This window comes from Lepidochelys kempii, chromosome 1 (genome assembly GCF_965140285.1).
Source record: "Lepidochelys kempii isolate rLepKem1 chromosome 1, rLepKem1.hap1, whole genome shotgun sequence".
In the NCBI taxonomy this organism is placed as follows: domain Eukaryota; kingdom Metazoa; phylum Chordata; order Testudines; family Cheloniidae; genus Lepidochelys; species Lepidochelys kempii.
In genome coordinates this window covers 218,679,638-218,695,713 of record NC_136380.1, presented here as the reverse complement: position 1 = coordinate 218,695,713, position 16,076 = coordinate 218,679,638, and the positions used below count along the sequence as shown (strand labels likewise).

The following is a 16,076-nucleotide window of genomic DNA, read 5'->3' as shown; positions in this document are numbered from 1 at the left end:
GGGGAGACCAAGCGGCCTTCTCCTCTGGGAGACTTTTAAATCCCTGACTCCACTCCCTTCCGGTTTATTCCAATGGGAAAATAGTGATTGTTCAGGCAGGGATTTATTTTTCTGTCTATCACTGTGGCCGTATCTGAGTGGCTGGCTTGGCAGTAGCCAAAGAGAAAGTGAAACTCCTTCATCAAAGGCAGGGAAATCACTCCAATCTTCCCTTCATTCTGGTGCTGACATTTGAATGTGCAGTTTCTGAGAGATCCCTCCAGAACATCATCATATTTAGCAGTTTCCAAGCTTCTTGAGGATGTTGGAAGTTTTCTTTGAGTGCACCGTGGCTATCTGGGCACACATCTTAAACTCACCCCTATTAGTCTTTGACCATCCATTGGAGCAGTTGCCCTCACGATGCTGATGTTGTTTAGTTAATACCTCCTTCTTCCCATGTTCCTGTGGCTTTGTAAATTTACAGCGTTACACCCAAGGTTGTTAATAGCAATAACCCTAGAAATTGCCGTTTATCCACTGCTTGGGTACTGCAGAAAGCTCATTTGCATTAACATTTTCTCAGGGCCAAATGGAAACCAATGTGCTAGAGGGGAAAGGCTCCATAGCCCTGCCCCGATTCCACTGAGCCAGTCCGTGCCCCTGATCTGGGGCTGAACAGAAACCAGTGCCACAAAAGTTCAAAGCTCCACAGCACAGTCCACAAATCCCTTGAGCACCATTTCCCTAAATAGCTTGTTATTTACCTTTGGCCTCTGCAGGTGGTGGTGTCTTCTTGAACTTCATCTCAGTGTAGACAATCTCTGCTGCCATTCAGAGACTGTGTGGCTGACACCCATTCTTTATATATTCATATTTATCACATTTAAAACTGATCTTTTAATTCCCTAGAGCCAGAGTACAACACTGGCCACTTTCTGAGTCCTTCCCATCAGAAGTGTCTGCCACCCCTTCTCCTACCTGCAAGAAGAGGAGAGATCGGGTGTGGAAAGCACTTAATATGAGCTGAGAAGCATTTGGAGACAGAGCTACACCCCTTGATACAGCTCACCCTCATCATCCAGATCCCCCTCCCCAGATTCCGCTGTGAGGCTGCACCCAATCCTGACGTAGCACAAGGGCCAGGCCTGCCCCAGAAACACTCCAGGGAGCTGCCTCTCCATGCCAGGTGCACCAGGTGCAAACTGGAAAACAAAATTTTCATTTAGAAAAAATCACATTTTGAATCAGGAGATTTGTCAAAATCAAACCTTTCTCACGAACAGTTTCAGTTTGGACAAATTGGCATTTTCGGACAAAAAAAATGTTTAATTAGAAAATTCCTGACTAGCTTGAAGTAAAACTGCTATAGCTGTACTGGTATAGCTCCCCAAGTGGGCACATGTTCCAGGTTAAGAGTGGTGGTGGTGGTGATGGTTGTTGTTGTTTTTTGGTTTTGGATAAACACCTGTCAAAGTGACATAATCTAAATCAGAAAAAGGCCCTCTTAAACCAGAATAAAGATGTCCTCTCAGGGAGCTATAAGTGCATTTACTGTGCATAAATGCATATAAATGCATATAAGTGCATTCCCATATAGTCAAGCCCTCAGTTGAAAATCTTCCAACTCTTTCTGTACCTCCTCACAGCAGAGAATTTGAGTCTCTAACAAAAGGGCTGATTCTTTTTCCTCTTTTTTTCTGGTAAGAATGTATTTAAACTGTTGAAGTAAATCAGTGACCATAACTGTAGCAGTTTGTGGTTTTTATGGAGGTCTTAACTGCTCTTCTGCTCACACGCCACTTTTGAATATTTATTGCAGATCATAATTATTAGGAATTGTCAAGGTTCCTCCCCCACTCTGAACTCTAGGGTACAGATGTGGGGACCTGCATGAAAAACCTCATAAGCTTATCTTTACCAGCTTAGGTCAAAACTTCCCCAAGGTACAAAATATTCCACCCTTTGTCCTTGGATTGGCCGCTACCACCACCAAACTAATACTGGTTACTGGGGAAGAGCTGTTTGGACACGTCTTTCCCCCCAAAATACTTCCCAAAACCTTGCACTCCACTTCCTGGACAAGGTTTGGTAAAAAGCCTCACCAATTTGCCTAGGTGACTACAGACCCAGACCCTTGGATCTTAAGAACAATGAACAATCCTCCCAACACTTGCACCCCCCCTTTCCTGGGAAATGTTGGATAAAAAGCCTCACCAATTTGCATAGGTGACCACAGACCCAAACCCTCGGATCTGAGAACAATGAAAAAGCATTCAGTTTTCTTACAAGAAGACTTTTAATAAAAATAGAAGTAAATGGAAATAAAGAAATCCCCCCTGTAAAATCAGGATGGTAGATACCTTACAGGGTAATTAGATTCAAAACATAGAGAATCCCTCTAGGCAAAACCTTAAGTTACAAAAAAGATACACAGACAGAAATAGTTATTCTATTCAGCACAGTTCTTTTCTCAGCCATTTAAAGAAATCATAATCTAACACATACCTAGCTAGATTACTTACTAAAAGTTCTAAGACTCCATTCCTGGTCTATCCCCGGCAAAGACAGAATATAGACAGACACACAGACCCTTTGTTTCTCTCCCTCCTCCCAGCTTTTGAAAGTATCTTGTCTCCTCATTGGTCATTTTGGTCTGGTGCCAGCGAGGTTACCTTTAGCTTCTTAACCCTTTACAGGTGAGAGGAGCTTTCCCCTGGCCAGGAGGGATTTCAAAGGGGTTTACCCTTCCCTTTATATTTATGACAGGAATAATAGACATTCACTGTACTGCTTAGGCCTCATCTACACTGCGAGTACAACCAGGTTAGAGGGCCCAGCTAAAGCAGGAAAATTTCCCAGCACAGTTTAAGTAGTTGGTTTTAATTGTGGCCTTGTCTCCATGAGAAAACTGCACTGATTTAATTAAATGGGTTCAGAGACTGATTGAGTTAAATTGGGGCAACCCCTTTGGTGTGGACACTCCTATTTCTGTATTACACTGTCACATATTGATTTAGCTTTAGGGGATTCCGTACTGACTTCAACTCTGTTGATACACGACACTAGTGATAAACCACAATAAAAGCCTCTGCACAAGGGGGTTACCCCAATTTAACTAAACCAGTACCTAAACCCAGTTAGTTAAGTTGGTGCAGTTCCATGCGGAGACAAGCCCTGAGTCCCTGGAGTGATGCAAAAGCTTTGGACTATTTAGCATTGCTCAGGGACATGAGCAAAGCCTCTTCTCTACTGCAGTGATGGAACAGAGTTGTAGTTGAGTTAGGGGGAAACAGGTTGGACCTGGTTATATCTGTAGTATGGACAGGGCCTTATGCCTGGGTTTAAATGTCCCTGCTGTGGAACAGAGGCTGTGCTGTGCTGTGGAACAGAGGCTGCTGTGCTATGCAGAAAATGTAAGTTATTAACTTGACCAGCATTGGGAGGGTTAATAGGAGGCCTCTTTTTCCCAGTGCAAACCCACTGGCCCTGCCCTTTCCAGCTTGCCTCCTGCACAAGACTTCTGGGAGCTTTAGTGACACTCCAGCTTTTTTCCACTTTAAATACTTTTAGCAGTTTATATTTTTTCCAGAATTGATCTTTTCAATGGAAGTTTGGGCCCCAACAGCCCCTCCCTGCCACCATAATTACAGCTCACAGCCCAGCGTGATTCATCCTCTCCCATCAAATCTCTCTGTGAGCTGACCCTAGAGAGAGATGGGCTCAGTCTCCAGCCTCATATCCAGGATGAAAGAAATCCAGCCAGTAAGATTGCTAAAGCATGTGGTGAGAGAAACATTTTGCTTTGAATTCATTTAGGCTTTGAATTCATTTAGGCTTCTTAAATTAGTTATTAGTTGCGTTTACTTTTATTTTCTTGTAACCAAATCTGACTTTTTGTCTCATTACTTGTAATCACTTAAAATCTATCTTTATGTATCTTATAAATGTGTTTTATTGTTTTATCTAAACCAGTGTGTTTGGATTAAAATGTTTGGGAAACTCTATTTGAGATAACAGGATTTGTGCATATAATTTCCTATTAATAAAATGACAGACTTTATATGAGATTGCGTTGTCCAGGAGTGAGCTGGGCAGTACAAGTCACACATTTCTGGGGGCAAGTCTGGAACTGGGAGTTTGCTGGTGTTGCCCTGCAATGTAATTCAGGAGTGGCTAGCTATAGCACTCATACAATACAGCTGAAAGTAATTTACATGCTGGAGGCTGTGTGTGAGCAGACCAGGAGTGGTTGCTCTCACAGCAAAGCACTGTAAAAGGCACCCCAGGTTGGAGAATTGAGAGGACACAGCTGTTCAAGAGTCCAGATTGTACCATTGGTAATGTTATGTCTTTTCCCCAGTTTCTGTTTCCATGTGCATACATGACAGTACTATCCTCATTGTTGTGTTTACTGCGTCTCCAGAACCCAGAAGAGAGAGAAGCTCATGTGTTTGAGATGCATCACTAAGAGTGTGGTGGGGGGAGAGAGGCTGAGCTAGTGAGGATGCAACAAGAAGGAGAAATACAGCACTTGGATCAAACAGGGAGATTTCTCTTCCTCCTTTTCACTGTTCCCAAAGCTGAGTTTATAGCTTCTGACCATGTTCCCTGTGTAAATTTTCTCAGTAGTGGGTATAGCTCTCTCTCTCTCTCTCAGACACCCCCCCATTACATTATATATTATTATTACTACTATTATTATTAATCATGGCACTAAGTAGAGGATGCTAAATAGTCTTCTCAAGGTGCAGTCTCTTTATACAGAGTCTGATTCAGTGCCACTGGGCTTCCATCTCCCAAGCAGTCAGAATGATACCACAACTCTTTTCTTGACTGCTTGTAACTGTTCCGTTTACCTGAGTGAAAATAAAATGGTGGAAAAATAAAATAATATCAGATGCAGTCACTGAACAGACAGTAGGAGCCTGGGGTCCTATAGGGGGTGTGATGGAGCTGGCTGTGATGGGCAAAGAAGCCCAGGATTGAATGGTCACAGAGCCTGAATAAGCTGCTCATCTTCAGATGAGTAAGGCATCTGGCATCGGGGGGGGGGGGGGGTTGTGAAGAGGGGAATGGAAACATCCTCTCCAAGGCTGCAGACATAAAGGGTACAAGAAAACATTCTAAGCATTAGAAGCAAGAGGAAAGCGAAGGATAGAGTAGGCCCATTACCCACTGAGGAGGGAAAGACAACAGAAAATACAATAATGATCAAAGCATTAACTGCCTTTTTTGTTTCAGTTTTTGCCAAAAATGTCAGCAATGATCTGACAACTAACATAGTGAACATCAGTGTAAATGGGGTAGGGTATGAGGCTAAACTAGGGAAAGAACAAGTTAAAAATTACTAGACAAGTTAGATGTCTTCAAGTCAGCAGGGCCTGATGAAATGCATCCTAGAATACTTAAAGACTTGGCTGAAGAGATCTCTGAGCCATTAGTGATTATCTTTGAGAACTTTTGAGGATTGGGGAGACCCCAGAGGACTAGAAAATGGCAAATATAATGGCATCTATAAAAAGGGGAATAAGGACAACCCAGGGAATTATAGACCAGTCAGTTTAACTTCAGTTCCCGAAAAGATAATGGAGCAAATAATCAATTTGTAAGCACCTAGAAGATAAGATGATAAAAAAGAGTCGGTATGGATTTGTCCAGAAAAAATCATGTCAAACCAGCCTAATATCCTTTTTTGACAGGGTAACAAGCCTTTTGGATAGTGGACAAGCAGTAGTTGTGATATATCTCAACTTTAAGAAGGCTTTTGATACTGTTTCACAGGACCTTCTCATAAACAAACTAGAAAAATACAGCCTTGATGAACCTACTATAAGATGGATGCATAACTTGTTGCAAAACCATAATCAGACAGTAGTTATCAATGGTTCACAGTGAAGCTATAAAGGCATGTAAAGTGGGGTCCCACAGGGATCTGTCCTGGGTCTGGTTCTATTCAATATCTTCATCAGTGATTTGGATAATGGCATAGAAAGTACACTTACAGAGTTTGCGGATGATACCAAGCTGGGAGGAGCAAGTGCTTTGGGGACAGAATTAAAATTCAAAATGATCTTGAAAAACTGAAGAAATGGTCTGTAATAAATAAGATCAAATTCAATAGGAGAAATGCAAAGTACTACACTCAGGAAGGAATAAACAGTTGCACACATACATAAAATGGGAAATGACTGCCTAGGAAAGAGTACTGCATAGAAGAATCTGGGGGTTATAATGGACCACAAACTAAATATAAGTTAACCATATAAGACTGTTGCAAAAAAGGGAACATCATTCTGGGATGTTTTAGCAGAAGTGTTGTAAGCAAGACATGAAGAGTAATTCTTCCACTCTAGTCTGTACTGATAAGACCTCAGCTGGAGTATTGTGTCCAGTTCTGGGCACCCCACTTTGAGAAAGATGTGGACAAATTGGACAAAGTTCAGAGGAGAGCAACAAAAATGATTAAAGGTCTAGAACAGGGGTTCTCAACTGGGGGTTGTGACCCTGCAGGGGGTTGCGAGGTTATTACGTGGGGGTCATGAGCTGTCAGCCTCCACCCCCAAACCTCACTTTGCCTCCAGCATAATAGTGCTTAATATAAAAAAATGTGGTTTTAATTTATAAAGGGGGTCACACTCAGAGGCTTGCTATGTGAAAGGGCTCACCAATACAAACGTTTGAGAACCACTAGAAAACATGACTTATGAGGAAAGATTGAAATAATTAGGTTTGTTCAGTTTGGAGAGAAGACTTAGGGAACACATGATAACAGTTGTCAGTACTGTATGTGAAAGGTTGTTATAAAGTGGAGGGTGATAAATTGTTCTCCTTACGCATTGAGGACAGGACAAGAAGTACTGGGCTTAAATTGCAGCAAGAGAGATTTAGGTTAGACATTAGGAAAACTTCCTAGCTGCCACATTAATTAAGCACTGGAACAAATTGCCTAGGCTAGGCGGGTTGTGGAATCTCTGTCACTGGAAGTTTTAAAGATTAGGGCAGACAAACACCAGATGATGATCTAGATAATACTTAGTCCTGCCTTAGTGCAGGGGAGTGAACTAGATGACCTCTCAAATTCCCTTCAAGTCCTACATTTCTATGATGAATCAGGTGATAATTCATCACTTCCAGACTGAGGTTTTTTTTCTACTACTTCTTCTTCCTCTTTATACTAAAATTTCCCCCCTGAAACCTTTCCCAATCAATTCCTTCCCCACTTTGGTGCTTTCTCCCTCTATATACTTGTAGACGGTTAATGCACAATAACCAATTCTGTGCTCAACTACACCCCTCCTCCTTCTGTGCTTGCTCCAGCAGCCTCTCCCTTAGTGTCTCCTCCTCCACTTTCTCCCCTTCTAACCATTTAATTCATGGATCCATCACTGGTCTCATTCTCTTCTCAATCTACACCCTACCCCATAGATGACCTCATCAACCCAAATGGCTTCACATGTTGTCTTTGCTATGTTGGTTCAAAAAATATACCCTCCATTCAATTCCACCTCTCTCTATTTGACCCAGAGCTGCCCCAGTGAAACCCTCTTCTGCTCCCTTCTATATCATTGACAACTATTTCACCATCCTCTCAGCCACTTAGGCTTGCAACCTTTGTGTCATATTTGACCCCTCTGTCTCTCTCTCTTCTTTATCCTCACATCCAGGTGCCCGCCCAAAACTGCCAGTCCTTTCCTCCCTCTCTCTCCATCCCTACTGCCAATTCTTCAGCCCATGCCTTGGTCATCTCTCTCTAATCTTGACTGTTGCACCTACCCCTCTGTAACATCTCCAGGTTTCATATTATGCCCTCAAATCCATCCAGCTTGCTGCCGCCATTTCTTCTCCTGATCCCTCCCCACCTGAGTCTCTTCATTGGCTTTTGTTCTTCTTCTGTGTCAGATTCAAAACACTTGCCACACCTTCAAGGCCCTTCAGAGCTTTGACCCATCTCATCTATAGTTGCCTCCTACTCCTGTGTTCACCCACTTCAGCTTATCTCATCACTCTTCTGTCCTTCCACAAGCAACTCTGCACCTTTTCTCACTATGCCCTTAATACCTGGAATATCCTCCTCGACCATGTGCTCCTGCCTCAAATCACTCCTGAAAAATCATTCCTTTCAGTCAGTCTTCCACCATTGCCCTCTCTCCTGACTGTCTCTAATTTGTGATATTATGGTGGGGCAGTAATGAAGCCATAGTCGAGGTTGCATCAGAAATTTGTGTTTAATGGGAAAAGAATAGGAATATCTGCTAGATATTTTACTATACAAAAAAACTGGAACACACAAAATAGAGCGTAGCAGGCTTTTAATTTTCTATCTAAATGGAATCTGTAAGAGAGTAACTGAATTTAACAATATTTTGGATATAGAAATGGGTGTGTTTTGTTATTGGAGCCCTAGTGTCTCACTTTTGCAAGAGTACACATGAAAGAATCTAGAATAAACTTCCCATACAGATACCCTTCCCGTGTCTATCTATAGTTTACGCAAATACCATTTATATATTTTTCCATTTTGGAATTTCAGAGAAAAATATTTTTTGTTTCATAACTGATGTGTGCTCTGCCAATTTGAAAGCACTGCAGTAAAGATATGACAGTGTGTATTAGCCAGCAACCTATGTTGCTAGACATATCTATCTATATATGTATATCTATACATGGAAGAAGATTCATCATATGCCAGTGACACTGTAGATTCTAATGTGAACATTGACTTCAGCATTGCTAATCTGGAAGTGCCACATTAATTGAGGAGGACACTCTTTACCACATATTGCCCTACTATGTCTTTCATGTGTGACAACACATTTGCCAAGTTGCAGTGACTGCATTTAATTGAATGTCAACATTTCTCCATAGCTGACTACTCACTGCAGCCACTGTGTTCTTGAGTATGTTGGCATTGTTCTTTGTAAGGCAATGTATTTACTTTTTATTTTTGATGTCCAGTTTACACAGCTGCTTTTAAAAATAGGAAAATTCACACAGAAAAATCTTTGTTTTTTGTTAATTATGATTGTACTGTTTTACTTTAATAACAATTTCTTCACATGGTGAAAAGCTAGAAAATAAACCCTTTCAGGTCAACAACCGTACTTCTGTTTCTCTACTGACACCAACAGAAAACTTTACAACTCTTACCAATTCCTATCCTCCTTCCACCGCACATTGTTCACACCCATGGCTTCATAAACTACCAGTCAGCCTTAACTCCAACATGCATATAAGAAAGATGCATATGTTAAGTGTGCTTTTAACATATGCCTTTGCATTGAGATTTTCTTTGACGAAAAGAGAATTTTTAACTGGTGTGTCCTTCTTGTACAAACTGTCATACCCCCTGAACTCCGACATACACACATGGGAGAGTTTTTTCCCCTACCTACTGAATCCGAAGAGAAGTGTATCTTACTAGGATGAATTGAACTTTGAAAAAAAAGTCTCGTTAAAACAGTAACTCTTGGAATATTTTTTTCACATTTCTTTCTATATAATCTGACTTGCTCTAATGCCCAAAATATAACTATGTTGTATAAAATCTATTTTGGAGATTCATCAGCTGTAAGGTTTTGATGACTGCACTTGGCAACAAGGTATGTGAGCAATTTACATATCTATACAAATCATAGCTTTGTTTAGTGACAGTTAAGGCTGCATCAAGACATACCCCACCCATCATCTTAGAACCTCAAAAGCATGGAAATAAGTTAACAGCAAGGTTTCCTGCGTTTCTTTCCTCTTTCATGTTGTCTGTAACATACTCCAGTACTCCATAAGGCTTTTGCTTCCATTGCAAACAGATACTGAAAGCAATACGTACCCCAGCTTCATCAAACTTGCATCCAACACAAAACCTTAACAGTGATCACAGCAACATTAAGGCAGAATAACTTCCCAAATGCATGGACTGTCCAAAAGTCAGATGATCTGTTGTCTGTTGATACATGAAGGTCTGAGGTTACTGTTAAAGTTTAATGACACATTTTATTTTATTTTATTTTGGGCCTTAGAGGAAATCAGATTATCACCACAGACTTAGATGAAATATTTAGGCCCGTAGGGTGAAATGCTGGTTTTACTAAACTGAATGGCAAGATTCTTATTGACTTCAATAGGCCCTGGATTTCACCCTTATTGTTTCTGTGGGAACATTCTTAAAAGAAGGAGCTACACTTTTAAGTTATTGCTCTTTTTAGAGTTCTCAGAAAAAAGAAAACACTTTTAACATCTATCTTCCTCTTGTGTATAGAGTTGGGCAAAGTATTTCAAATGAAATTTTTTCACCAAAAAAAAAAAAATGTAGATTTGGGCCAACCAAAACATCTAGTGAATTTGTGTCAAATCCACCAGATTGTTTTGGTCAAAAAGAAAACAAATTCTGAAAAAAATGAAACTTTTCATTACAATATTTTCCAAATGGAAGAGTTTGATTTTTCAAATAAAAACAACTTTTTGTTTTCAGTTTTACTTCAATTTTATTTTAGACATGTTTAAAAAAACCTCAAAAACAAAATGAAATGTATCATTTTCGGTCAATTGAATTGTTTTATACAACTCTCCTTGTATGTGTGTTGAAGTTAAGGCTGTATAAATTACAAGAATTAGATGTTAAAAAATAATTTTTTTAGAGAGGATAAAAAAGAAGAAGCAAATAAATAAATTAAAAAAAAAAAAAGAGAGAGAGAGAGAATCAATTTTCAGCCTTAGGGAAATGCCAATATGTTGACATTTCTTTTTATCCTGACTCAGGATGAATAGTCAAAATATTGAAACTTTGAGGAACAAAAAGTTCTGAAATATTTTGATTCAGAAATACCAAAGATTTCATTTTGACATTTTCAATTGAAACTGTTTTTTCGTAGATTTCAAGGCCAGAAGGGACTTTTGTGATCATCTAGTCCGACCTCTTTTATCACACTGTCCATAGAACTTCCCCAAACATATGTCCTTTAGAGAAACATCCAATCTTCATTTAAAAATGGTCAGTAATGGGGAATCCACCAGAACCCTTGGTAAATTGTTCCACTGGTTAATTATCCTCACTGTTAAAAATATATGCCTTATTTACACTCTGAGTTTGTCTAGTTTCATCTTCCAGCCTTGTTATACTTTTGTCTGCTAGATTGTAGAGCCCATTATTAAATGTTTGTTCCTCATGAAGATACTTATAGAATGTAATCAAGTCATTCCTTAACCTGCTCATTGTTAAGCTAAATAGGTTGAGCTCCTTGAGTCCGTCACTATAAGGCATGTTTTCCAATTCTTTAATCATTCTCTTGGCTCTTCTCTGAATCCCTTCAATTTATCAACATCTTTGTTGACACTGGAACTGGACACAGTATTTCAGCAGCAGTCTCACCAGTGCTAAATATGGAGGTAAAATCACCTCTCTACTCCTATTCAAGAGTCCCCTGTTTATGCACCCCAGGATTGCATTAGCTTTTTTGGCCACAGTGTTGTACTGAGAGCACATGTTCAAATCTTTTTCAGAGTCACTGCATCCCAGGATAGAGTCCCCCATTCTTTGTTCCTAGATGTATACATGTACATTTAGCCTTATTGAAACACATATTTGCTTGTGCCCAGTTTACCAAGCAATCCAGATTGCTCTGAATCAGTGACTTATCCTCTTCATTATTTATCACTCCCCCCAATTTTTGTGTCATCTGCAAACTTGATCGGTGATTATTTTATGTTTTCTTCCAGGTCATTAATAAAAATTTTAAATAGCATAGCACCAAGAACTGATCCTGCAGGATCCCACTGGAAAAACACCTGTTCAGTGATCCCTTTTTGAGACCTATCATTTAGCCAGTTTTTAATTAATTTAATATGTGCCATATTAATTATATTGTTCAAGTTTATTAATCAAAATGTCATGCAGTACCAAGTTAAATGCCTCCCAAAATGTATGTATATTACATCAACGGTATTACCTTTATCACCTAAACTTGTAATCTCACAAGAAGTAATATCTAGTTTGACAGTTTCTATTTTCCATAAACTCATGTTGCTTGGCATTAACTTTATAATCCACCTTTCATAGGCTCTGACTCCGTGGGTGCTCTGAGGCTGGAGCACCCATGGGAAAACAACACTGGGTGCTCAGCAGTCACCAGCGGCCCCGCCGATCAGCTCCTCCCCCTCTCTCCCAGCACCTCCTGCCCATTGCAGATCAGCTGTATAGCAGCGTGCAGGAGGTGCTGGGGGGAGGGGGTGGGAAGAGGTGGGGTGGGGTCTTGGGGAAAGAGGTGGAGTGGGGGCGAGGCCTGTGGCAGAGCTGGAATCGAGCACCCCTGGGAAAATTAGGAAGTTATCAGCTACTCCATTATTTTGCCTGGAATTGAAGTCGGACTGACAGGCATATAATTAGACAGGTCATCCCATTTACACTTTTAAAATATTGGCACAACATTAGCTTTCTTCCAGTCTTCTGAAACTTCCCTGGCATTTCACTGACTTATTGAAAGTCATCATTAACGGTCCAGCAAGTTTCTCTGCCAACTCTTCTAAGACTCTTGGATGCAAGTTATCTGGCTCTGCTGATTTTACAATGTCCAATTTTAGTAGCTGCTGTTTAACATTCACCTGAGATATTAGTGGAATGGAAAGAGTTGTCATAGGATATGGCTGCATCATCTGTTTTTCCCTCAAAATACAGAACAGAAATGTTCAATAAACAGTCTGTTCTGCATTATTTTGATAACTACCATTTCCATCTAGTAAAGGTACAATATCATTGTTAGGATTCCCAATATATTTAAACTGCTTATAGTCCTTAACTCTGCTGGCCATAAATTTCTCCTTGTGTCCCTTTGCTTCTGTTATCAATTTTCTATAATTCCTAGTGTTAGAAGTGTTAGTGATTCCGGCCTATAGATTTGCCTGAGATAGAATTTTGGGTCTAGTTTGCCAGTTTGATTTTTGATACACTTACATCCTTACTAATATGTGTGAACAACGATACTGTGTGTTGCTTCTGCCCAGCCAGATGGGTTTGTTAATATAATGAGAAAGATAAGGGATAGAGCAAAAGTTAATGGGTATGGTGGGAGTATAATATATGAGCGCACAGTTGAAGACTGCCTTGACTCCTATCTCAAGGCAAGATCAAGCAACCAGTCGGGAGAGGCAAGGGGGATGGGAGGGGAAGGTATAAGAAACACTCAGGCCAAAGAAATACCTGTCCCCAACCAAAACACAACCTCATTCCTTACCCCTCCCATGGGATACAAAAAAGGTGGGATGAAGCCCCCAGATGCACAACCCCCCAAAGTGGAACGTGACCATAAATTGTAAGCGGTGGAACCAAGGGTGTGAACTACAGGTATATTTATGCCTGCTAAGGGGGGGCGGTGGGGTGGGGGGAAGGACACTGGGGGGTCAGAGCTATGGATATGCTTGCTTGAAACTAACCCCAATAAACATCGCATTGCCTGCACTTCGGACTTCCCATCTTCTGCTTTCTGTCTGCGTGACAAGAACCCGGAGTGGGGGGGGGAGGGGGGGTGAAGGGAAAGCCCCCAACACCTAGTTTCTGATATATATATATATATATATATATATATATATATATATATATATATATATATATATATATTCATTACTTGCAACTTCCACTTTCTTTTGTTTGTTTTATATTATTTTTTATAGCTGCCTTCACTTCCCCTCCAAACCAGGTAAATATTTTAACCAATATGACTTTCTTCCTCAAGTGTAGTATTGTGGCTTTTCAGGCATCTAATAAAGTGTTGTTAAACAATTCCCAATTTGCAGTTACATTTTCCTGATTAAGTTCTTCCTCCCTGTGCATATGGCTCATAATTGCTTTGTGAAATTGGTTCTTTTAGCACCATATATATATATATGTATTACTGGTTTTGCCTTTATTCTGTTTGCATATTATGAATCTGATCAAGTCATGATCATTTGTATCTAAATTACCATTAATCTTTAATGCTGTGATCAATTCTTCATCGGTCAAGAAAATTTTTTTTATATAGAATTCCCTCATAGTGGATGCAAAACTGTTTGAGTTAGGAAATTGTCATCTATAATATTTAGATATTCCAAAACTTAGTCTTGGCAGCATGAGACCTCTAGCATATGTCACTCAAGTTGAAGTCTACCTGATCATGCAGCTTTTTCCACCCCCCCCACAGAGAGAGCTGCTTAAGGAGATGGTTACAGGATGACCTGTGTTCGTCACCAGCTGGGAGCAATTAACCACTCAGACTTCAAATAGCAGAGCTGATCATTGCAGTCTTTAACAAGGCACCAGCAAACAGAAAACTAAATGTTTAGCCATTGCTCAAATCAAAACCTTTTGATTTTCCCGATGGAAAATTCTCCCAAAATAGACTATCCTTAGTATCTGAGAGAGAACAGCACCCGCTACTGAGCCTCCAGCACCACTCCCTCCAGCTCTGGCTGTGTTACTGCCTGTTTACCCATCCACATAAGGCAGGGCTCAACTGGCTGGTTTGTGTGATCTCACTTGATTACCAGCCCCACCCACGGTGAGGATCTCTTCAGTCTACACAGGAGTTTAAATCAGAGTCCAGGTCCCAGAAAGGAAGGGAATTGCACGTGGTGGAGAGTCATTTCTGCCCACTTTCATTCATACTGACCTGTCCCTGCCTGATCCTCTGAGACACAAGTTTTTTCCTTCAGATACCGGAGCTGCCAAGACAGTTTCTCTTGCTCTTCGTGCTGTGTCCTAGTGTCCCAACGCCAGGTAACTACAGACACGGAGAGGAAGAAAACCAGAATTATAGCACTAGCCATTGGGAGAGGGGAACCGGATCTGGAGGGAGAGGACAGACTCTTGGTCTGTCTCTTGCTAAGTGCCCCACAGGAAGGCGCATCCTCACATCTTGTGCCTCATTGTGCAGTATAATCCCAGACTGGACGAAAGGGGGATTCTACCCGATCTTCTCAGTGACCAGATCATGCCCTGAAACAGGCCGCTTAGTACCTCTATCCATGCTAGCAGCAGCACCAATGTTGCTGCTCCACATAAATGTATCCCATTCCTCTTTAAACCCTGGTATTGTATCTGACTCAATGACCCCCTGCAGCAGTGAGTTCCACCGGCTGTCAACATACCATGTGAATGTGCATTTCCCTTTCCTGGTTCTGAATATACCAGCCACTCATTTCACTGGGAACCTCTTTATTTTTGTAAGTTAGGGCTGAGGGAAAAGGCAGGACAAATCCTTCAATAACACCCCCCACAGGGGGAGGGACCAATCCCCCAGAGAGCCATACAATTCCTGCTTATTGCATCTTATTTGCTGTTCTTTCCAATCCAGCTGAATAAGCGGCAGCCAGAACCCACCGAGGATGCTGGAGATGAAACAGGCACTGAGGATCAGAATGGAGATCACAGGAACGACCCAGGTGCTCAGCTAGGGGCAGCCTCCCCTCTTCTCTGCAGGGGCTGAAATACACCAGGCAGCAATCACACAGACCAGAGCCAAAGGAGCAGGAGGGTCTGTTTCTAGCACAGTGCCTGGAGGCACTTGATAGGTTTTCCTCTTGTGTGCTCACAGGAGCCATCTCTTCTTCTCCTCCATTACGCTTTTGTCTTTCCTTTTCTTCTACCTCTCTCCTCTTCTCTCTCCTCACTGTCTGTTTCTTTACTGCTTCTATTCCATTTCTTCCTTTTCCAAAATTCATTCTTGTTCCCCTTCTTTGCTTTGGCTTTTCTCTCCTCACTCCCCTGCCAATTTCCTTCCCATCTCACCCCCAGTTCTTGTCCCTCTTTCCTTCCCTTCCCTCTCCACACCTCTATCTCATGCTCTCTCTCCTTGGATCACCCATTTCTGTAAGGCTCTTCTATTGTTCTGACTTCTCCATCGGTCTTTGGCCATTCCCTTTTCCAGCCGTCATTACCACCATCCATCCCCCAGCAGAGCAGAGATAAAATCCCCCTTACCATCTGTAGTTCCGGGGCTGGTTTCCCCTGTTGGGCTCATGGCCTCTCCCAGTCAGTGACTTTGGGTTTCACATGTAATCACGAGCACAGGAATTAGGTGTTTTTGGAGGTGGCCAGACACAAACAAAGAGCATATAAATTCTCTGCT

General features: G+C 41.3%; 1 long non-coding RNA gene across 1 annotated transcript; it reads right to left on the bottom strand.

Annotated features, from left to right (window-relative positions):
- Positions 1-2,462: 2,462 nt before the first annotated feature.
- Positions 2,463-16,076, bottom strand: LOC144929502 (uncharacterized). Its single transcript, XR_013634758.1, has 3 exons — positions 15,929-16,076; positions 14,619-14,729; positions 2,463-4,838 (listed from the first exon to the last, which is right to left on the bottom strand). It is a non-coding gene; the product is annotated as an uncharacterized LOC144929502 (long non-coding RNA).